Below are 24,134 nucleotides of genomic sequence, written 5' to 3' on the forward strand. Positions count from 1 at the left end.
CCTTTCCCAACTACTTTGGCATGTGTTGCAGCCATGAAATTCTAAGTTAATTATTATTTGCAAAAAAAACAGAAAGTTTATGAGTTTGAACATCAAATATGTTGTCTTTGTAGTGCATTCAATTGAATATGGGTTGAAAAGGATTTGCAAATCATTGTATTCCGTTTATATTTACATCTAACACAATTTCCCAACTCATATGGAAACGGGGTTTGTACTTGTAATGAAATGTTAAGTTTTGTTTTTTTAAACTGTGGCCTGCAAAAAAAAAACAAAAAAAAAAACAAGACATGCGAGTCACATTTCCTGGCTACTTTTGCATGAAACGGCGCTTATTTGAAGAATTTCACACTTTATTTAACTCGCCGCTTTCTATCACCGTCACGTTCCTACCGCGGCGACTTTGGGATCCGCGGCCCGACGTGTGCGACGAAAGGCTGCACTCAGCTGCCGTCACATGTCGTGATGAAGATATGCACAGCTGGAGCGCCATGCCAGTGTTTGGAGCCAGGAGCGCCGGGCTTGACAGGAGCGCCGGGCTTGACAGGAGCTGCGCGTGCACTAATTTCTTCCCCCGAGTAAAGGTGAAGTGCACCAACTGTCACACCAGACTTCTGCTGCTCACCTTGACAGCGTTCTTACAGCCTTCCCCTTTAAAATCCTGGAGTTGCATGACTTCCGTGGTAATGAAGTCCTTTCGGGAAAGCGTGCGCGGATCTTCCCTGCAGCCTGTGGAGCTTCACTTCCTTCCTGTCAGGAAGCAAAGGACAGAATGAATTGTTTTAGTGAAGATGGATTACAGCACGTGTTGGTGAAGTGATAGTGTTGTACGGCCTTGTTCTCACTCCTGATTCCTAGATAAACTTCTCCTGGGCCGTGGGCGCTGTGCTCACTGATAAGAAGTCAGGCCTGCTATCAGCGCCTCCTGGCTGCCATTTCTTGTTGCTATTGATTTCTGCGCCAGTGATCTTGTCTCATTGCGGCTCTCCGCTTGGCTTTCTGCTCGCAGGGCCGAGAAGAAGCAGCCTTGCAGTGAGAGGCCTTGATGGTCTTTTGGTATTTCACATTAAACCCAATAACATCTCACTGTGCAGCGGCATTAATTCTAGACAAGTGTTTTTCAACCACTGTGCCGCGGCACCCTAGCGTACCGTGAGACACTGTGGGAGATTATGTGATTTCACCTAACTGGGTTGAAAATATTTTTGCAAACCAGTAATTATAATCCGCAAATAATGTGCCGTTGTTGAGTGTCTGTGCTGTCTAGAGCAGGGTTTTCCAACCACTAGTGTGCCGCGAGATATTGTCTGGTGTGACGTGGGAAATTATGCAACTTCACCTAATTGATCCAAAAAAAATTGAAAGAACATCTCTTCACCACATCACTATAAGGCATTCATATATGATGGCTATAATTGGTAACAAATATTGTCATTTTAAAAACTCAAATATGTTGTTGCACTAGTGAGTCACTTGGATGTAAGATTGAATTCACAATGTCTGTTACAACTTTGTGTGTTCAATTATATATATTTTTGGACATATAATGAGTATACTTTATAGTGCTTTTTAGGCAACTTTGGCAATGTTAGTGGGTTTAGTACTGTAAATCATGAGATATTATACTGGTCAACAGCAATATGCTACATTACAAACCCCGTTTCCATATGAGTAAATATAAACGGAATACAATGATTTGCAAATCATTTTCAACCCATATTCAATTAAATGCACTACAAAGACAAGATATTTGATGTTCAAACTCATAAACTTTGATAATTAACTTAGAATTTCATGGCTGCAACACGTGCCAAAGTAGTTGGGAAAGGGAATGTTCACCACTGTGTTACATGGCCTTTCCTTCAGTAAACGTTTGGGAACTGAGGAGACACATTTTTTAAGCTTCTCAGGTGGAATTCTTTCCCATTCTTGCTTGATGTACAGCTTAAGTTGTTCAACAGTCCGGGGGTCACCGTTGTGCTATTTTAGGCTTCATAATGCGCCACACATTTTCAATGGGAGACAGGTCTGGACTACAGGCAGGCCAGTCTAGCACCCGCACTCTTTTACTATGAAGCCACGTTGATGTAACACGTGGCTTGGCATTGTCTTGCTGAAATAAGCAGGGGCGCCCATGGTAACGTTGCTTGGATGGCAACATATGTTGCTCCAAAACCTGTATGTACATTTCAGCATTAATGGCACCTTCACAGATGTGTAAGTTACCCATGTCTTGGGCACTAATACACCCCCATACCATCACAGATGCTGGCTTTTCAACTTTGCGCCTATAACAATCCGGATGGTTCTTTTCCTCTTTGGTCCGGAGGACACGACGTCCACAGTTTCCAAAAACAATTTGAAATGTGGACTCGTCAGACCACAGAACACTTTTCCACTTTGTATCAGTCCATCTTAGATGAGCTCAGGCCCAGCGAAGCCGACGGCGTTTCTGGGTGTTGTTGATAAACGGTTTTCGCCTTGCATAGGAGAGTTTTAACTTGCACTTACAGATGTAGCGACCAACTGTAGTTACTGACAGTGGGTTTCTGAAGTGTTCCTGAGCCCATGTGGTGATATCCTTTACACACTGACGTCGCTTGTTGATGCAGTACAGCCTGAGGGATCGAAGGTCACGGGCTTAACTGCTTACGTGCAGTGATTTCTCCAGATTCTCTGAACCCTTTGATGATATTACGGACCGTAGATGGTGAAATACCTAAATTCCTTGCAATAGCTGGTTGAGAAAGGTTTTTCTTAAACTGTTCAACAATTTGCTCACACATTTTGTTGACAAAGTGGTGACCCTTGCCCCATCCTTGTTTGTGAATGACTGAGCATTTCATGGAATCCACTTTTATACCCAATCATGGCACCCACCTGTTCCCAATTTGCCTGCACACCTGTGGGATGTTCCAAATAAGTGTTTGATGAGCATTCCTCAACTTTATCAGTATTTATTGCCACCTTTCCCAACTTCTTTGTCACGTGTTGCTGGCATCAAATTCTAAAGTTAATGATTATTTGCAAAAAAAAAAATGTTTATCAGTTTGAACATTAAATATGTTGTCTTTGTAGCATATTCAACTGAATATGGGTTGAAAATGATTTGCAAATCATTGTATTCCTTTTATATTTACATCTGACACAATTTCCCAACTCATATGGAAACAAGGTTTGTATTACTTCTAAAAATAACTCACCAGGCAGTTTGTACTTTGCTTTTCTTCTCTGCATCTTAGCTTCTCTCGCGATGCTGCTTCAATGACAACCGATCTTTGCCACTGTCAGGTTCAAACACCGAACTATCTAGTAAACAAGACAAGAAGCAAGGAATCAGGCAGAGACAGAGTTCAATTTTGCTCATGAAGAGAAACGTATTGGGCTGCACTCTCAGTTACAGTCTCCCACCACGCTCTGAGGTACAGCCCCACGCGCTCCTCTATTTATTCAGGAGTTCCCTAGTTAACAACACTGAGGCTGCTTCTAGGGGGAGGGGTCACATATTACGCAAGCAGCCCCAGTAGACACAATACGTGATTATTCAGAATGCAAATGTGCTTGAGCTCGAGATTTCGCCCTGGCTCTGTTTTGTCTGCGTGTTGTTGTCTTATCTTCGTTGAGGTACTTGAAGTCCGTCCTTGGCTGTTTAGCGGGCTGGAAGACAGAAACTGCTGCTGCGAGGCAACTTGCAGTGGAAGATAACAAGTTGTGTGCCTTTGCACGGATAGAAAAGTACAACCTGAGCACAATTGATAATAACTATAGCAACGGCCTTTAAGCATAAGAGTTGTGTGATAACTTACACATAATTATTCTGACAGCCACCATCATCGATCACTTTCCCATTGCAAAGACCCCGGCTCATTGTGCTTAAAAATTAATTCCGAAAGCAGGAATTCATCGACTTCTTGTTGTAACCACAACCAATTCCAATCGAGCAATTATGAAAGACGTCCAAAAAAAATTCCTAACACAATATTTACCTATCCAACCCTATGATATCACCACGTTAAACACACAGGAACCTCAAATCCTGCTGGGGCCTATTTCAGCTGCATTCAGGCGGAAGGCGGGGTACACCCTGGACAAGTCGCGGGGTGAATAATAGAAATACAGTCTATTATACAGCATTATTCACATGTGAATAACACAAATACGGTCTATTATACAGCATTATTCACATGTGAATAATATAAATACAGTCTATTATACAGCATTATTCACATGTGAATAATATAAATACAGTCTATTATGCAGCATTATTCACACGTGAATAATATAAATACAGTCTATTATACAGCATTATTCACACGTGAATAATATAAATACAGTCTATTATACAGCATTATTCACATGTGAATAACACAAATACAGTCTATTATACAGCATTATTCACATGTGAATAATATAAATACAGTCTATTATACAGCATTATTCACACGTGAATAATATAAATACAGTCTATTATACAGCATTATTCACATGTGAATAATATAAATACAGTCTATTATACAGCATTATTCACATGTGAATAATATAAATACAGTCTACTATACAGCATTATTCACATGTGAATAATATAAATACAGTCTATTATACAGCATTATTCACATGTGACTAATATAAATAGTCTATTATACAGCATTATTCACATGTGAATAACAAATACAGTCTATTATACAGCATTATTCACATGTGAATAATATAAATACAGTCTATTATACAGCATTATTCACATGTGAATAATATAGTCTACTATACAGCATTATTCACATGTGAATAATATAAGTACGTGACAATATATCATATTGTAGGTGTTCATTACATTTTGCATTCATATGTTGCTGTTTGTTACATTTTTGTTGTGTTTTGCTTGATTGTAAAAGATACACAACTATGGAGAAGTAAAATATGTTCATATGTTGTTAATATTCAGTGTTTTATTGTTCATAGTTAATGTTGTAAATCCCACTTTCTTTATTTTAATGTACATTTTTGGTGTCCCATTCAGTAAAAAACTGTAAAATTTTATTCCGTTTTTTTGAGGATAACTTTTTTAGAACTCTATGGGACATTGTGACTTTTGGTATTAGTGTTCCTGACAAAAAGGGAGCCAAACACACATAGCTAAATGTGTATATATCATTTATACACACATACACATTGCCCCCCCCCAGACACACTTTCTCTCTCAATGTGGCCACAGAGTTGCCCAGCTCTGCGTCAAAACGTCAGTTTCTTCCTAAGTGGTCAACTCGATGTGATTTTAGGACTTTCTTGCGCTTTGGAGTCCTCTTAAAGACCCAAATGAAGATTGATGCTTGATTTACATGCGAGGATACAAAGCTGGCAAACAAGCGCGGTGCATCATTCCAATCGGTCAACCTCCTCGCCGCCTCGTCGCCCTGCGAGTGTCTGTGCTCAGGAACTGTTGAGCAATTTTAATTAAGCGTCTAATCAGGCTGGGGTCAACGTATTTCATCCCAGAAGAATGATGCGTATTTAATGGCGCTAATACATTACCATGGCTTTGCCGTCTTACTGACAGAGGGCTCCTGAGCTTAACCACAATTAATCAGCATCAAGGTGGAGGGAAATGGATTAAAGGGGGGATTTTTTTTTTTAATATGCTGCATTACAAGAGATGCACGTTGTCCTCGTTAAGTGCAACGCTGATAGATAATGGTCACCTCCAGGCTGCCTAATAAGGCATGCTGGAGGAACATAATGATACCGAGTGTAGTTTTTACAATGCAAGATGTATCGGCCTAATATCGTTACTCACTGATGCTTACCTGACTAAACGCCCTTGGAAGCAGTCATGGCTGCCTGTAATCTGTTTATGTCGCCAACAAACAGCCTTTGAAGTGTGCCGGGACTTTTTTTTTTTTTTTTTTTTTAATTCCAAAGAACAAACAGCAGTGCCGTCCGTCCTGCTGTGATAAGAGCAAACATGATGATGTCACGCCAGTGAAATGTAAGGTGTCCTGTTAAAAAGTGAGCTCACGTTCCCCTCTGGCCCGACACCGTCTGAGAAGTTCTCATAAAATCTTCTTTAAGATGCTTGTCTGAGCATCTGCACCTACACTCCTTTTGTAAATATATGAAGGGTTCAATGTTAAAACAAGAGTAGGCCTCATTAATGCTGTAATCATATTCATGCATTTATGTCCTATTTGTCAAAGTCAAGGCATCATTTTCTTTTTATTCCTTTCATGAAAAAGCATATATACTTCTTTTTTTTTTAGTCCTGTCCAGCTTCTCAGGCAAATCATATAGTTGATGTAGATGCACATATCGGCTGTTCATATTTACAAACCCCGTTTCCATATGAGTTGGGAAATTGTGTTAGATGTAAATATAAACAAAATACAATGATTTGCAAATCATTTTCAACCCATATTCAGTTGAATATGCTACAAAGACAACATATTTGATGTTCAAACTGATAAACATTTTTTTTTGTTGCAAATAATCATTAACTTTAGAGTTTGATGCCAGCAACTCGTGACAAAGAAGTTGGGAAAGGTGGCAATAAATACTGATAAAGTTGAGGAATGCTCATCAAACACTTATTTGGAACATCCCACAGGTGTGCAGGCTAATTGGGAACAGGTGGGTGCCATGATTGGGTATAAAAGTAGATTCCATGAAATGCTCAGTCATTCACAAAGAAGGATGGGGCGAGGGTCACCACTTTGTCAACAAATGCGTGAGCAAATTGTTCAACAGTTTAAGAAAAACCTTTCTCAACCAGCTATTGCAAAGAATTTAGGGATTTCACCATCTACGGTCCGTAATATCATCAAAGGGTTCAGAGAATCTGGAGAAATCACTGCACGTAAGCAGCTAAGCCCGTGACCTTCCATCCCTCAGGCTGTACTGCATCAACAAGCGACATCAGTGTGTAAAGGATATCACCACATGGGCTCAGGAACACTTCAGAAACCCACTGTCAGTAACTACAGTTGGTCGCTACATCTGTAAGTGCAACTTAAAACTCTCCAATGCAAGGCGAAAACAGTTTATCAACAACACCCAGAAACGCCGCCGGCTTTGCTGGGCCTGAGCTCATCTAAGATGGACTGATACAAAGTGGAAAAGTGTTCTGTGGTCTGCCGAGTCCACATTTCAAATTGTTTTTGGAAACTGTGGACGTCGTGTCCGCCGGACCAAAGAGGAAAAGAACCATTCGGATTGTTATAGGTGCAAAGTTGAAAAGCCGGCATCTGTGATGGTATGGGGGTGTATTAGTGCCCAAGACATGGGTAACTTACACATCTGTGAAGGCGCCATTAATGCTGAAATGTACATACAGGTTTTGGAGCAACATATGTTGCCATCCAAGCAACATTACCATTGACGCCCCTGCTTATTTCACAAGACAATGCCAAGCCACGTGTTACATCAACGTGGCTTCATAGTAAAAGAGTGCGGGTACTAGACTGGCCTGCCTGTAGTCCAGACCCGTCTCCCATTGAAAATGTGTGGCGCATTATGAAGCCTAAAATACCACAACGGAGACCCCCGGACTGTTGAACAACTTAAGCTGTACATCAAGCAAGAATGGGAAAGAATTCCACCTGATAAGCTTAAAAAATGTGTCTCCTCAGTTCCCAAACGTTTACTGAGTGTTGTTATAAGGAAAGGCCATGCAACACAGTGGTGAACATGCCCTTTCTCAATTACTTTGGCACGTGTTGCAGCCAAGAAATTCTAAGTTAATTATTATTTGCAGAAAAAAAATAATGTTTATGAGTTTGAACATCAAATATGTTGTCTTTGTAGTGCATTCAATTGAATATGGGTTGAAAAGGATGTGCAAATCTTAGTATTTCGTTTATATTTACATCTAACACAATTTCCCAACTCATATAGAAACTGGGTTTGTATATATATATTTTTGCAAAAATAAAACAAAGAACCAATGGCCTAAAATATACACATTAGTGTATCAAAGACAAACAATAAGTGACGAAAAAGTACCATCCATCAATTTTCTACTGCTTGTCCCATAATCAATAAAATATTCATATATTGTGTTTTGCAAAAAGGTTGTCATAAATGTTACTTCATTCCGTAAAAAAATAATACAAAAGAAAACACATTTTTATGCATCTGTAAATGTATTCAGTTATAAACATTCATTCACTCTCTTCTTTCCTTCATGGATCTAAACTTTACTCTGTATTTGTTTCTATATTTGTATTCTAATGCACAAGATTACAATTTATGTCTGATTTTTTGTCGCATCATTTTAGTGTGAAAAGTAACACTTCAGTGTTTCAGGCCGGTCCACTAATTTTATCGCTCAGGTGGGTTGTCATGGCGATGTCGGAGATGCTTTGAACGTGTGCAATCAACAATGATTATGCACGTTAATGTTAATGTACAAGTATTACATATTGTTCCTTTAAAGCAGGGGTGTGCAGGGTTATTTTAAAATGAAATTGTTCCACAAAAATCCAACGATGGATTAGAGAAGACCAAAAAAAAGTAAAGACAAAGTATGAGGAAAAAAGTGGAACTGTAATCAAATCAAATAGAAGAATATCTCACTAAAAGCTAGCAAAGGTGAGACGTAGGCTTTACAAATTGTTTTATTATATAATGAATGTATTATAATTGATTAGCATATTTTGTCCTACACTGAATAGATTGATGAAGGTATTAGGAGCAGATGATTTGGTTTTGTTCGACTTGTTTACTTTCTCATCACTGCTATTTGAAGTGCACGTGCAATTTGTGTCTTTCTTTGAGACAATAGCCGGTCGGTGAGCAGTACGGTTCTTAGGAACCTTTTGGTGGACGGAGGTTCAATGGTTGGCGTAAAGTTCAACCCTTAAATGTATTTTAGTTTGCACCTCATTACTAAACACGAGGATGCAACAGTCGGGCTCGCTCGTGGCTCTAAACTGCATACTAATTAGTAATCAATGTCGGAAATATACTTTATAAATGATGAATTCAGTAGGCTCCAAAGGTTGTTGTTTTTTTTGATAGAAGAGGCAAAAATAGTAATTAAAGCCACTTAGTTCCTATGATCCTAAAGATCAGTTTATTTGTTATTTATTGAATTTGTTTGTGTTGCAAATCGAGTACAGGAAGCGAAAAAAGTAATTGATATGAATAAATTGCTCTAACATGGAAAACTAAATAAGATCTGCTTCTTCCTATTCCTTTTTGGACATGTTGTAATGAGAAATTGTAAATGTGTGATGTGCCATATTGTAGCTGTATGCATGATTAGTACATGTACAAACCCCGTTTCCATATGAGTTGGGAAATTGTGTTAGATGTAAATATAAACGGAATACAATGATTTGCAAATCCTTTTCAACCCATATTCAATTGAATGCACTACAAAGACAACATATTTGATGTTCAAACTGATAAACATTTTTTTATTTGCAAATAATCATTAACTTTAGTATTTGATGCCAGCAACACGTGACAAAGAAGTTGGGAAAGGTGGCAATAAATACTGATAAAGTTGAGGAATGCTCATCAAACACTTATTTGGAACATCCCACAGGTGAACAGGCTAATTGGGAACAGGTGGGTGCCATGATTGGGTATAAAAGTAGATTCTATGAAATGCTCAGTCATTCACAAACAAGGATGGGGCGAGGGTCACCACTTTGTCAACAAATGCGTGAGCAAATTGTTGAACAGTTTAAGAAAAACCTTTCTCAACCAGCTATTGCAAGTAATTGAGGGATTTCACCATCTACGGTCCGTAATATCATCAAAGGGTTCAGAGAATCTGGAGAAATCACTGCACGTAAGCAGCTAAGCCCGTGACATTCGATCCCTCAGGCTGTACTGCATCAACAAATGATCCGTGTGTAAAGGATATCACCACATGGGCTCAGAACACTTCAGAAACCCACTGTCAGTAACTACAGTTGGTCGCTACATCTGTAAGTGCAAGTTAAATCTCTCCTATGCAAGGCGAAAACCGTTTATCAACAACACCCGGAAACGCCGTCGGCTTTGCTGGGCCTGAGCTCATCTAAGATGGACTGATACAAAGTGGAAAAGTGCTTTGTTGTCTGACGAGTCCACATTTCAAATTGTTTTTGGAAACTGTGGACGTTGTGTCCTCCGGACCAAAGAGGAAAAGAACCATCCGGATTGTTATAGGCGCAAAGTTGAAAAGCCAGCATCTGTGATGGTATGGGGGTGTATTAGTGCCCAAGACATGGGTAACTTACACATCTGTGAAGGCGCCATTAATGCTGAAAGGTACATACAGGTTTTGGAGCAACATATGTTGCCATCCAAGCAACGTTACCATGGACACCCCTGCTTATTTCAGCAAGACAATGCCAAACCACGTGTTACATCAACATGGCTTCATAGTAAAAGAGTGCGGGTACTAGACTGGCCTGCCTGTAGTCCAGACCTGTCTTCCATTGAAAATGTGTGGCGCATTATGAAGCCTAAAATAGCACAACGGTGACCCCCGGACTGTTGAACAACTTAAGCTGTACATCAAGCAAGAATGGGAAAGAATTCCACCTGAGAAGCTTCAAAAATGTGTCTCCTCAGTTCCCAAACGTTTACTGAAGGAAAGGCCATGTAACACAGTGGTGAACATTCCCTTTCCCAACTACTTTGGCACGTGTTGCAGCCATGAAATTCTAAGTTAATTATTATTTGCAAAAAAAAATAAAGTTTATGAGTTTGAACATCAAATATGTTGTCTTTGTAGCATATTCAACTGAATATGGGTTGAAAAGGATTTGCAAATCATTGTATTCCGTTTATATTTACATCTAACACAATTTCCCAACTCATATGGAAACGGGGTTTGTACCTGTATGCATGATTAGTTTTAAATACAGGTCAAAAGTTTGGACACACCTCCTCATTCAATGTGTTTTCTTTGTTTTCATGACTATTTACATTGTAAATTGTCACATCAAAACTATGAATGAACACATGTGGAGTTATGTGCCGTATTTTCCGCACTATATGGCGCACCTAAAAACCTCCAATTTTCTCAAAAGCTGACAGTGCGCCTTATAATCCGGTGCGCCTTATATATGGACCAATATTGAGCCACAACAAACCTAAACTTCATTTTCATAAAGTTTAGGTCTCACAACTACGGTAAACAGCCGCCAACTTCTTTTTCCCCCGTTGAAGGAGAAGCACTTCTAACCCCAAAAATGGCTCCTATTAAGAGACACGCTTACGACGCAGAGTTTAAACTCAAAGCGATCAGTCACGCAGTAGAACACGGGAATAGAGCAGCAGCGAGAGAATTTAACATAAACGAATCAATGGTGTTTAATTCGGACACTGAAGTAGAAGAATTCGAGGGATTCGTGGATGAGGAATAACTTCATGAAGTGAGCTTTACATGTTTATTTTGTGTGTTGTGTTGTGTGACATTAACGTTTGAGCAACGTTGAGTTATTAGGGACCACAATGTCCCTTTGGGACAGAGGACCCTATTGTATTTTGTGCGTTTTATTATTATTATTATTCCGCCGCCTTTTTGAGCTGTAATTTGACCCCCTTAACAAGCTTCAAAACTCACCAAACTAGACACACACATCAGGACTGGCAAAAATTGCGATCTAATAAAAATCCCAACCCCAAAACTCAAAATTGCGCTCTAGCGCCCCCTAGGAAGAAAACACAGACACAACTGCTCCTAGGAGGAAAACTCAGACATAAATGCCTGTAATTTCCAGTAGGAATGTCTTATTTCCAGTAGGAATGTCTTAGAGACATGAAACAAAAACCTCTATGTAGGTCTCACTTAGAACTTAATTTCACATATTGACAACCCCCAGCAAAAATCAACAGGAACAGGAACAGCAATTCCCCCTTCAAAACAAAAGTTTTGTAAAAACCGGTCACCTTTTTTCAAACATTATCTCCTCTGAGCGCGTTTGTCGTGTCGGCTACAAACTAGCACAGGAGAGAGATTGAACCCTTCTGATTAAAAGTTGACCAAAGAGTTTTAATTACGTTTTCGGTTTGGATTTTATGTGCCGTCAAAGTCGGTCCTGTCCATCGCTGCTTGCAGCTTTAAATGATTATTGCTCTGCACTATTTCGAGTATTACTATATTGTGATTGCACTAACCTTTAGTTTACCGTAACAGTATCACTGTTTTTTTTACGTGTTTATTGAATCAGGGAAAAGTTCCCCTCCACTATGTGATATAAATGTTGCACTACATGTTATACCTTGCTGTTGTTAAAAGATAAACAAAACACCACGTCACTGACTTTACCTCGGGGAAAATAATAAACCAGCTGTTTTTTCATTTTGGGAGTGAACAGAGTTGTCAGAACGCTGGTTTGTAATCTATTAATAAAGTTTGACTGACCTATCTGACTGTTTTGTTGACATTCCCTTTAACGCAGCTCCATCTAATGCAGGGGTGGGCAATTAATTTTTTACCGGGGGCCGCATAAGCAACCCGAACACTGCTGGAGGGCCATATCGACAATATTTCAATTAAATTTTGCTCAATATTATTTTTGATATACCGTAAGATAAACAATAATAATAATAATAATAATAATAATAATTTCATTTAACCTAACTTAACTTTATACAAAAGCAGATTGCTTTTGATGGTTTTATTTTTAACACTGTCTTACACACCACTTCCTGATGTATAATACAATGCAAAAATGTTCATTTCTGCACAGGGTTAATTTCTGTCACTTTATCCTGCATTATCCAACATTTTTCCCCGTCAGATTTGGACGACAATCTGTTGTTAAAAATCGTTTTTAATCATATTTATTTTATATTGGTTTTTATATTGGTTTTATATGTAAATATTTTTTGTTTTTATTCAGTCATTGGTGGAGCTAAGGATAATATTTGAATATTGTTTTTAATATTGTTGTGCAGCACTTTGTAAACATTTTGTTGTTTAAATGTGCTATATAAATAAAGTGGATTGGATTGGATTGTCACACCTGCCAGCTTGTCCCATTTCAGTCCTAACATGTCCAAACACGCATTTACCTATGTGAACAAGTCATTACCTGTGGTTGTCTCTTTAATTGACTGCATGGCTGCCAGCTCCTTCGTGATTTGAAAGTCTGTAGTTATCCCACGTAAGAAGATGAGCAACTGGGCGGTGTTACGTACATCGCAGCTCTCATCCAAAGCCAGCGAAAAACAGTCAAAGTCTCCGGGCATTATCAGCGCAACAGAGTCCAATAAGCACTCCTTATTAAACTCTCCGTCAGAAAACACCTTACTTTTTCTGGCAATTTTGTGAGAAATGACGAAACTTGTCCTGACGGCTGCATCTCTGGGGGTGTGAAATTTGGCAAAAAGTCCTTGTTGGGTTTGCAGTTTTACCTTTAACGCATAAGCCTCCCTTGCGCGCTCTTCATCAGACAGATTCCGCTATTTTTCCTCGTGCTTCGTCGTGTAGTGGCGATTCAAATGGTATACTTTAAACACAGCAACCTGTGTACCACACATTAAGCACACGGCTTTACCTTTAATTTCTGTAAAGAAATACTTGGCAGTCCATGTCTTGTTGGAAACACGCCATTCGTCATCAACTTTTCTCTTTTTAGCGTCTCGGGGATAACCGGGCATCACTTGTCGCTGTGCACCTTCACTCACAGGTTACACCCGGACAAACATACGTCCATAAATAACACTTTTCAAAATAAAAGCAGCACAGTTGTATTGCGCGCACGACATAGCTGTTTTTTAAACTTTATTTTGTAATTTGTTATTGCCGCTGTTCACATTCACTCACAATCACGCATACATCCACACGGAAGTAATACAAATAACGTTTTTCAAAACAAAAGCAGCACCGTTGTATTGCACACTCCACAGATATTTTTTCAAATTTATTTTGTAATTTATGATTGGCCTCACGCGGGCCGGACAGGGACGCACAAAGGGCCGGATGTGGCCCGCGGGGCCACAGAATGCCCAGGTCTGATCTAATCATACTTGCCAACCCTCCCAAATTTTCCGGGAGACTCCCGAAATTCAGTGCCTCTCCCGAAAACCTCCCGGGACAAATATTCTCCCGAAAATCTCCCGATTTTCAGCCGGATCTGGAGGCCACGCCCCCTACAGCTCCATGCGGGCCTGAGTGAGGACAGCCTTTTTTCACGACGGGAGGACAACTGGGTGACAAGAAATAAATCATCCAGACTCGAGATAAATTGTATTATTATGTTTATCTTACCTACAAATAAATATATTTATTAATAATAATAAAAAAACTAAATACATTTTTACTATATTTTGCTAAAAACATCAAAATTAATTGTATTTTTTCTGACTCCTTATTACATCCAGGGATTAGAATTATACATTAAAATAAACATATTTGAAATAATTAATTTTAAATTATCCTAATAATTCATTTAAAATGACCATATTTAATTACTAAAATAATTGCTTGTTTATCAAAGACTTTAGCATTTTATTCATTACATTTTGAAGCTCTCAGAAGCCAAGTTATATTCCTTAATATTTATTTATGCAAGTTTGAAGTATCAATTATCTAAACACAGTTTTGTTTGCATATTTTCAGGATGTAGATATATATATATATATATATATATATATATATATATATATATATATATATATATATATATATATATATGTATGAAATACTTGTCTTGGTGAATTCTAGCTGTCAATATATTCCTCCCCTCTTAACCACACCCTCAACCACGCCCTGCCCCACCCACGACCACGCCCCCACCCCCCACCTCCCGAAATCGGAGGTCTCAAGGTTGGCAAGTATGGATCTAATGGATGCATAGGTGTGACTTATAATCCGGTGTGCCTTACATATGAAGAAAGTTTTGAAATTTGCCATTCATTGTAAGTGCGCCTTATAATCCGGTGCGCCTTATAGTGCGGAAAATATGGTACTTAACAAAAAAAAGGTGACATAACCAAAAACATAGCCACCTTTTGCTCTGATTACTGTTTTTCACACGCTTGGCATTCTCTCCATGAGCTTCAAGCACACCATGTAAAGTGAAAACTGTCATGTCTGTGTAATCATGTTTTGTTTAGTTTAGTTATTGGACTCTTTAGTTTCTGGCTTTTCACTCCCTTGTCTTGTTTCCATGGTTACCCATTAGTTTCACCTGTTCCACATTTGGACTCATTGTGCACTCTTGTTTGTCACCATAGCAACCCATTAGTTTTCACCTGCCCTCACGACTCACGCACCTGTCTTTAATCATGTCACTATTGTTTAAACCCATTGTTGCCAGGAAGTCTCCCTGGCGACATCATACCCCTGACTCTCTGCTTCACACTTTGTTTACCTCTGCGCACTTCATGCCATGTCCAAGTAAGTTGTTTCTATTCATGCCACAGTTAGCGACTTTTGTTCATGTCCTTAGTTTTTTGCCCACGTGCAAGTATTGGTTTCATTTGTCAAGTTTGTACTTCCGCCTTGTGTGCGCCTTTAGTTTGTTCTTTTTGTAGTTATAGTGTTTAAATAAATCATGTCTTCACCTTCACGCCATGTCTGGTCCAAATGTTCATTTGCACCACGGGAGAACAAACCACGCCATAGTCCCAGTCCTGACAAAAAACATTTCAGGTGAAGCTCATGGAGAGAATGCCAAGAGTGTGCAAAGCAGTACTCAGAGCCTAGGCTCAAAAAAGGTTGAAAAACACTGCACTAGGCCACTGAGCAACACACCTTAAATTGTGCTGTTTTTTCCTAAAGCAGGCTGCAAAAGCAGCATCTGCATGGACGCTACCGCTGTGATCCCGTAGCACAAAGCTCTCAGCTGGCCCTGCCGGCGACACCGACACACACACAGGGAGGAGGAGCCCCCGGCGAGGCCCCCAAACACTGGAATGAAAAGCGACATCAATTTTGGCACAGACATCCTCCGTCACACAGATTAGGCAGCCACAATGCGCCGGCTCCTTATCTCCGGCGGCAGGAGGAGGGCAGGCAGATCTGCACGGGATGGAAACATTCTCATGGACGTAATGGGCAAAATCAATTGTTGGCCTCCTCAATCAATGTGGCCCCCACTTTCACTGCTCAGCAGCTCACCAGTAATTGAAGTTATCCCGGGCCTGTAATGACCGTCTAAAGCACAACCATGACAAAGTTGAGCGCGGCTGATATCAGCGCGGACGCCAGCAGGGCGGAACACGCTGCACTGGTGTGTGCACGCGGCCTCATAATCTGTGCCGACGGGGAGGTGGGGGTTCAGGGTATGTGGGTGCGGGGCCCTTACCCGCGTGGTCCGTGCACGGGCCTCATCAGGTCCAACAGGGAAGAAGTACTTGATGATCTCGCTTGTTGTTGTTGTTGTTGTTATTGGGGGCATAGCTCGGTTGGTAGAGTGGCCGTGCCAGCAACTTGAGGGTTTCCAGGTTCGATTCCCGCTTTCGCCATCCTGGTCACTGCCGCTGTGTCCTTGGGCAAGACACTTTACCCACCTGCTCCCAGTGCCACCCACACTGGTTTAAATGTAACTTAGATATTGGGTTTCACTATGTAAAAGCACTTTGAGTCACTAGAGAAAAGCGCTATATACAGGACTGTCTCAGAAAATTTGAATATTGTGATAAAGTTCTTTATTTTCTGTAATGCAATTAAAAAAATTTAAAAAGACATACATTTTGGATTCATTACACATCAACTGAAATATTGCAAGCGTTTTATTATTTTAATATTGCTGATTATGGCATACAGCTTAAGAAAACTAAAAAATCCTATCTCAAAAAATTAGAATATTTCCTCAGACCAAGTAAAAAAAAAAAGATTTAAAACAGCAAAACAAAATCAAACATTTGAAAATGTCAATTAATGCACTCAGTACTTGGTTGGGAATCCTTTAGCATGGATTACTGCACCAATGTGGCGTGGCATGGAGGCAATCAGCCTGTGGCATTGCTAAGGTGTTTAGCTCATTTGCATTATTGGGTCTGGTGTCTTTCAGCTTCTTCTTCACAATACCCCACAAATTCTCTATGGCGTTCAGGTCAGGGGAGTTGGCAGGCCAATCGAGGACAGTAATGCCATGGTCAGTACACCAGTTACTGGTGGTTTTGGCACTGTGGGCAGGTGCCAGATCATGCTGGAAAATGAAATCATCATCTCCATAAAGCTTTTCAACAGATGGAAGCATGTAGTGCTCTAAAATCTCTTGGTACACAGCTTCATTGACTCTGGACTTGATGAAACACAGTGGACCAACACCAGCAGCTGACATGGCTCCCCAAACCATTGCTGACTGTGGGAACTTCACACTGGATTTCAAGCAACTTGGATTTTGCTCCTCTCCAGCCTTCCTCCAGACTCTAGCGCCTTGACTTCCAAATGAAATACAAAACTTGCTTTCGTCTGAAAACAGGACTCTGGACCACTCTGCAACTGTCCAGTGCTTCTTTTCCATAGCCCAAGTCTGACGCTTCTAGAGATTTTAGAGCACTACATGCTTCCATCTGTTGAATTGCATTACAGAAAAGAAAATAACTTTATCACAATATTCTAATTTTCTGAGACAGTCCTGTAAATATAATTCACTTTACTTATTGTTGTTGGGAAGAGTGGATGGTGAGATCGACAGGCGGATCGGTGCGGCGTCTTCAGTAATGCGGACGCTGTATCGATCCGTTGTGGTGAAGAAGGAGCTGAGCCGGAAGGCAAAGCTCTTAATTTACCGGTCGATCTACATTCCCATCCTCACCTATGGTCATGAGCTTTGGGTTATGACCGAAAGGACAAGATCGCTGGTAAATGAGTTTCCTCCGCCGGGTGGCGGGTCTCTCCCTTAGAGATAGGGTGAGAAGCTCTGTCATCCGGGGGGAGCTCAAAGTAAAGCCGCTGCTCCTCCACATCGAGAGGAGCCAGATGAGGTGGTTCGGGCATCTGGTGAGGATGCCACACGAACGCCTCCCTAGGGAGGTGTTTAGGGCACGTCCGACCGGTAGCAGGCCACAGGGAAGACCCAGGACACGTTGGGAAGACTATGTCTCCCGGCTGGCCTGGGAACGCCTCGGGATCCCCCGGGAGGAGCAGGACCAAGTGGCTGGGGAGAGGGAAGTCTGGGCTTCCCTGCTTAGGCTGCTGCCCCCGCGACCCGACCTCGGATAAGCGGAAGAAGATGGATGGATGGATTATTGTTGTGTTTGCTGTTGTTGTCTCGCTGTGTTATCTCCCTATTGTCCCCACAATTTTCCCCTCTGTCTTCCTTTTTTTTCCTCCGGCCCGGCTGCACCAAATGATAATATAAATACATTTAATAAAGGCAAATACAAACCCCGTTTCCATATGTGTTGGGAAATTTTGTTAGATGTAAATAAAAAAGGAATACAATGATTTGCAAATCCTTTTCAACCCATATTGAGTTGAATATGCTACAAAGACAAGATATTTGATGTTCAAACTCATGAACTTAATTTTTTTTTTTGCAAATAATAATTAACTTACAATTTCATGGCTGCAACACGTGCCAAAGTAGTTGGGAAAGGGCATGTTCACCACTTTGTTACATGGCCTTTCCTTTTAACAACACTCAGTAAACGTTTGGGAACTGAGGAGACACATTTTTAAGCTTCTCAGGTGGAATTCTTTCCCATTCTTGCTTGATGTACAGCTTAAGTTGTTCAACAGTCCGGGGGTCTCCGTTGTGGTATTTTAGGCTTCATAATGCGTCACACATTTTCAATGGGAGACAGGTCTGGTCTACAGGCAGGCCAGTCTAGTACCCGCACTGTTTTACTATGAAGCCACGTTGATGAAACACGTGGCTTGGCATTGTCTTGCTGAAATAAGCAGGGGCGTCCATGGTAACGTTGCTTGGATGGCAACATATGTTGCTCCAAAACCTGTATGTACCTTTCAGCATTAATGGCGCCTTCACAGATGTGTAAGTTACCCATGTCTTGGGCACTAATACACCCCCATACCATCACAGATGCTGGCTTTTCAACTTTGCGCCTATAACAATCCGGATGGTTCTTTTACTCTTTGGTCCGGAGGACACGACGTCCACAGTTTCCAAAAACAATTTGAAATGTGGACTCGTCAGACCACAGAACACTTTTCCACTTTGTATCAGTCCATCTTAGATGAGCTCAGGCCCAGCGAAGCCGAAGCCGTTTCTGGGTGTTGTTGATAAACGGTTTTCACCTTGCATAGGAGAGTTTTAACTTGCACTTACAGATGTAGCGACCAACTGTAGTTACTGACAGTGGGTTTCTGAAGTGTTCCTGGGCCCATGTGGTGATATCCTTTACACACTGATGTCGCTTGTTGATGCAGTACAGCCTGAGGGATGGAAGGTCACGGGCTTAGCTGCTTACATGCAGTGATTTCTCCAGATTCTCTGAACCCTTTGATGATATTACGGACCGTAGATGGTGAAATCCCTCAATTTCTTGCAATAGCTGGTTGAGAAAGGTTTTTCTTAAACTGTTCAACAATTTGCTCACGCATTTGTTGACAAAGTGGTGACCCTCGCCCCATCCTTGTTTGTGAATGACTGAGCATTTCATGGAATCTACTTTTATACCCAATCATGGCACCCACCTGTTCCCAATTTGCCTGTTCACCTGTGGGATGTTCCAAATAAGTGTTTGATGAGCATTCCTCAACTTTATCAGTATTTATTGCCACCTTTCCCAACTTCTTTGTCACGTGTTGCTGGCATCAAATTCTAAAGTTAATGATTATTTGCAAAAAAAAAAATGTTTATCAGTTTGAACATCAAATATAGTAATTAAAGCCACTTAGTTCCTATGATCCTAAAGATCAGTTTATTTGTTATTTATTGAATTTGTTTGTGTTGCAAATCGAGTACAGGAAGCGAAAAAAGTAATTGATATGAATAAATTGCTCTAACATGGAAAACTAAATAAGATCTGCTTCTTCCTATTCCTTTTTGGACATGTTGTAATGAGAAATTGTAAATGTGTGATGTGCCATATTGTAGCTGTATGCATGATTAGTACATGTACAAACCCCGTTTCCATATGAGTTGGGAAATTGTGTTAGATGTAAATATAAACGGAATACAATGATTTGCAAATCCTTTTCAACCCATATTCAATTGAATGCACTACAAAGACAACATATTTGATGTTCAAACTGATAAACATTTTTTTATTTGCAAATAATCATTAACTTTAGTATTTGATGCCAGCAACACGTGACAAAGAAGTTGGGAAAGGTGGCAATAAATACTGATAAAGTTGAGGAATGCTCATCAAACACTTATTTGGAACATCCCACAGGTGAACAGGCTAATTGGGAACAGGTGGGTGCCATGATTGGGTATAAAAGTAGATTCTATGAAATGCTCAGTCATTCACAAACAAGGATGGGGCGAGGGTCACCACTTTGTCAACAAATGCGTGAGCAAATTGTTGAACAGTTTAAGAAAAACCTTTCTCAACCAGCTATTGCAAGTAATTGAGGGATTTCACCATCTACGGTCCGTAATATCATCAAAGGGTTCAGAGAATCTGGAGAAATCACTGCACGTAAGCAGCTAAGCCCGTGACATTCGATCCCTCAGGCTGTACTGCATCAACAAATGATCCGTGTGTAAAGGATATCACCACATGGGCTCAGAACACTTCAGAAACCCACTGTCAGTAACTACAGTTGGTCGCTACATCTGTAAGTGCAAGTTAAATCTCTCCTATGCAAGGCGAAAACCGTTTATCAACAACACCCGGAAACGCCGTCGGCTTTGCTGGGCCTGAGCTCATCTAAGATGGACTGATACAAAGTGGAAAAGTGCTTTGTTGTCTGACGAGTCCACATTTCAAATTGTTTTTGGAAACTGTGGACGTTGTGTCCTCCGGACCAAAGAGGAAAAGAACCATCCGGATTGTTATAGGCGCAAAGTTGAAAAGCCAGTATCTGTGATGGTATGGGGGTGTATTAGTGCCCAAGACATGGGTAACTTACACATCTGTGAAGGCGCCATTAATGCTGAAAGGTACATACAGGTTTTGGAGCAACATATGTTGCCATCCAAGCAACGTTACCATGGACACCCCTGCTTATTTCAGCAAGACAATGCCAAACCACGTGTTACATCAACATGGCTTCATAGTAAAAGAGTGCGGGTACTAGACTGGCCTGCCTGTAGTCCAGACCTGTCTTCCATTGAAAATGTGTGGCGCATTATGAAGCCTAAAATAGCACAACGGTGACCCCCGGACTGTTGAACAACTTAAGCTGTACATCAAGCAAGAATGGGAAAGAATTCCACCTGAGAAGCTTCAAAAATGTGTCTCCTCAGTTCCCAAACGTTTACTGAAGGAAAGGCCATGTAACACAGTGGTGAACATTCCCTTTCCCAACTACTTTGGCACGTGTTGCAGCCATGAAATTCTAAGTTAATTATTATTTGCAAAAAAAAATAAAGTTTATGAGTTTGAACATCAAATATGTTGTCTTTGTAGCATATTCAACTGAATATGGGTTGAAAATGATTTGCAAATCATTGTATTCTGTTTATATTTACATCTAACACAATTTCCCAACTCATATGGAAACGAGGTTTGTACAAATAAGGCAACAAGAGAAGTATTCCACACTTCTCTTTTGTCAAGTAAATGTGTACAGCTGATATGGGCATCTACATCAACTATATGATTTGCCTGAGAAGCTGGACAGGACAAAAAAAAAAAAAAAAGATTAAAAAAAGGAGGAGACACAATCAGATGTTTTATGGCCTATGATGGCAAGGCCAGGCTCCATTCATTCTAATGTAAAGCCATTAGGTGAATAAGATGGGTCACTTGGATTCACATATCCAACTCTCCAGTGCTTTCCTTGATTAATTAGCAGCTTCTAGACTCATTTAGCGTTTTTTTTTTAGGCATTCAAGACCACGCGTCTCCGGGAGGAAGAAAAAAAAAAAAAAAAAGACTCTGCTGTCATAATTTGTCTCTCCATAGAGGTTTTCACACCAGAACAATAAAACCAAAAGGCCCAAGTTATAATTATACCTACAGATGACAGATGACAGTTAAAAACTTAATTTAGAGGAAAACCCTTTGACTGAGTTGCTCAGTAAGAAGAGGGATCCTTTGCTTTATAATGGTAATTACTCTGCCATTTATTATTCTATCAGCACATGCAATTAAAGGAGTGCATGGAGGACACGCTTGATAATAAAATGTGCTGAGACTGAATGCTAATGAACCTCCGCGTCTTGTGCTCAACTTCCTCTTCACTTTTTTTTTTTTTTTGCAGCGCGCTCTCCTGACTGCCACTGAAGGGGTTGACTAAACGCTGCCGGGGGGGGGGGGGGGGGGGGGTGAGTGTCCACCCACGTCTTCATTCTCACCAGTCTGCTAAAAACAAACAAGAAACCAGTTATGCAACAATCGGATGGAAACCAACTAAAAAGCGGCGCTCAAATAACGAACGCACTGACTTTAGGACCAGTGTGCAGCTTTAATGAAGTAAAAGTAGATGCAGATTACTATGGTCATCTAATTAGTTACCATGGTCATCTAATTAGTTACTGTGGTCATCCAATGAGTTACTATGGTAATTTAATTAGTTACTATGGCCACTCAATTCGTTACTATGGTCATCTAATTAGTTATTATGGTCATCTAATTAGTTACTAAGGCCATCTAATTAGTTACTATGGTCATTTAATTAGTTACTATGGCCACTTAATTCATTACTGTGGTCATCTAATTAGTTACTATGGTAATATAATTAGTTACTATGGTCATCTAATTAGTTACTATGGTTATCTAATTAGCTACTATGGCCACTTAATTCGTTACTATGGTCATCTAATTAGTTACTATGGCCACTTAATTCGTTACTATGGTCATCTAATTAGTTACTATGGTAATATAATTAGTTAATATGGTCATCTAATTAGTTACTATGGTATTCGAATTAGTTACTATGGTAATATAATTAGTTATTATAGTCATATAGTTAGTTACTATGGTCATCTAATTAGTTACTATAATCATCTAATTATATACTGTGGTAATCTAATTAGTTACTATACTCATCTAATTAGTTACTATGGTAATCTAATTAGTTACTATGGTAATCTAATTAGTTACTATGGTCATCAAATTAGTTACTATGGTCATCAAATGAGTTTCTATAGTCATCTAATGAGTTACTATGGTAATCTAATTAGTTACTATAATCATCTAATTAGTTACTATGGTCATCAAATTAGTTACTATAGTCATCTAATGAGTTACTATAGTCATCTAATTAGTTACTATGGTAATCTAATTAGTTACTATGGTCATCAAATTAGTTACTATAGTCATGTAATGAGTTACTATAGTCATCAGATTAGTTACTATGGTCATCTAATTAGTTACTATGGTCATCTAATTAGTTACTATAATCATCTAATTAGTTACTATGGTAATCTAATTAGTTACTATAATCATCTAATTAGTTACTATGGTCATCTAATTAGTTACTATAGTCATCTAATGAGTTACTATGGTCATCTAATTAGTTACTATGTTCATCAAATGAGTTACTATGGTCATCTAATGAGTTACTATGGTCATCTAATTAGTTACTATGGTCATCTAATTAGTTACTATGGTCCTATAATTAGTTACTATGGTCATCTAATTAGTTACTATGGTCATCTAATCAGTTACTATGGTCATCTAATTAGTTACTATGGTCATCTAATCAGTTACTATGGTCATCTAATGAGTTACTATGGTCATCTAATTAGTTACTATGGTCATCTAATTAGTTACTATGGTCATCTAATTAGTTACTATGGTAATGTAAGCCACAGCAGCTCAGACGAGGCACCAAGCAGTGTGGGTGGGGAGTGTTTCCACAGAGTGTTTCCAGAGCCTGAAATGTGGGTGTCAGGGACAGACGTGGAAGGAGATTTTTACAAGTTAAAATATATATACATTTTTTAAATTAATCTATCCCAGTGGTCCCTAAACTACGGCCCGCGGGCCAGATGCGGCCAGTGTCTGAAATCCGGCCTGCGCGTAGTCCCGAGTAACAAATTATATATATTTTTAATCCATCCTTTCTAGCCCATCCATCAATCCATTTTCTACTGCTTGTTACTCTCGGGGTCTCCTCGCTGCTCAGGCAAATCATATCATCTAAAAATGCATTTTCCCAT

The 24,134-nt window shown here is 39.8% G+C and overlaps 1 protein-coding gene across 1 annotated transcript in view; it reads right to left on the bottom strand.

Moving 5' to 3' along the window:
* Nucleotides 1–648: 648 nt before the first annotated feature.
* The window catches only part of LOC133614001 (obg-like ATPase 1), a 208,940-nt gene continuing 185,454 nt past the window's right edge, over nt 649–24,134 (bottom strand). The window contains exon 5 of the mRNA XM_072914573.1: nt 649–750. The gene's annotated coding sequence lies outside the window, so the exon portion shown is untranslated. The remainder of the gene's footprint in view (nt 751–24,134) is intronic.

This window comes from Nerophis lumbriciformis, linkage group LG13 (assembly GCF_033978685.3).
Source record: "Nerophis lumbriciformis linkage group LG13, RoL_Nlum_v2.1, whole genome shotgun sequence".
Taxonomy (NCBI): Eukaryota; Metazoa; Chordata; class Actinopteri; order Syngnathiformes; family Syngnathidae; genus Nerophis; species Nerophis lumbriciformis.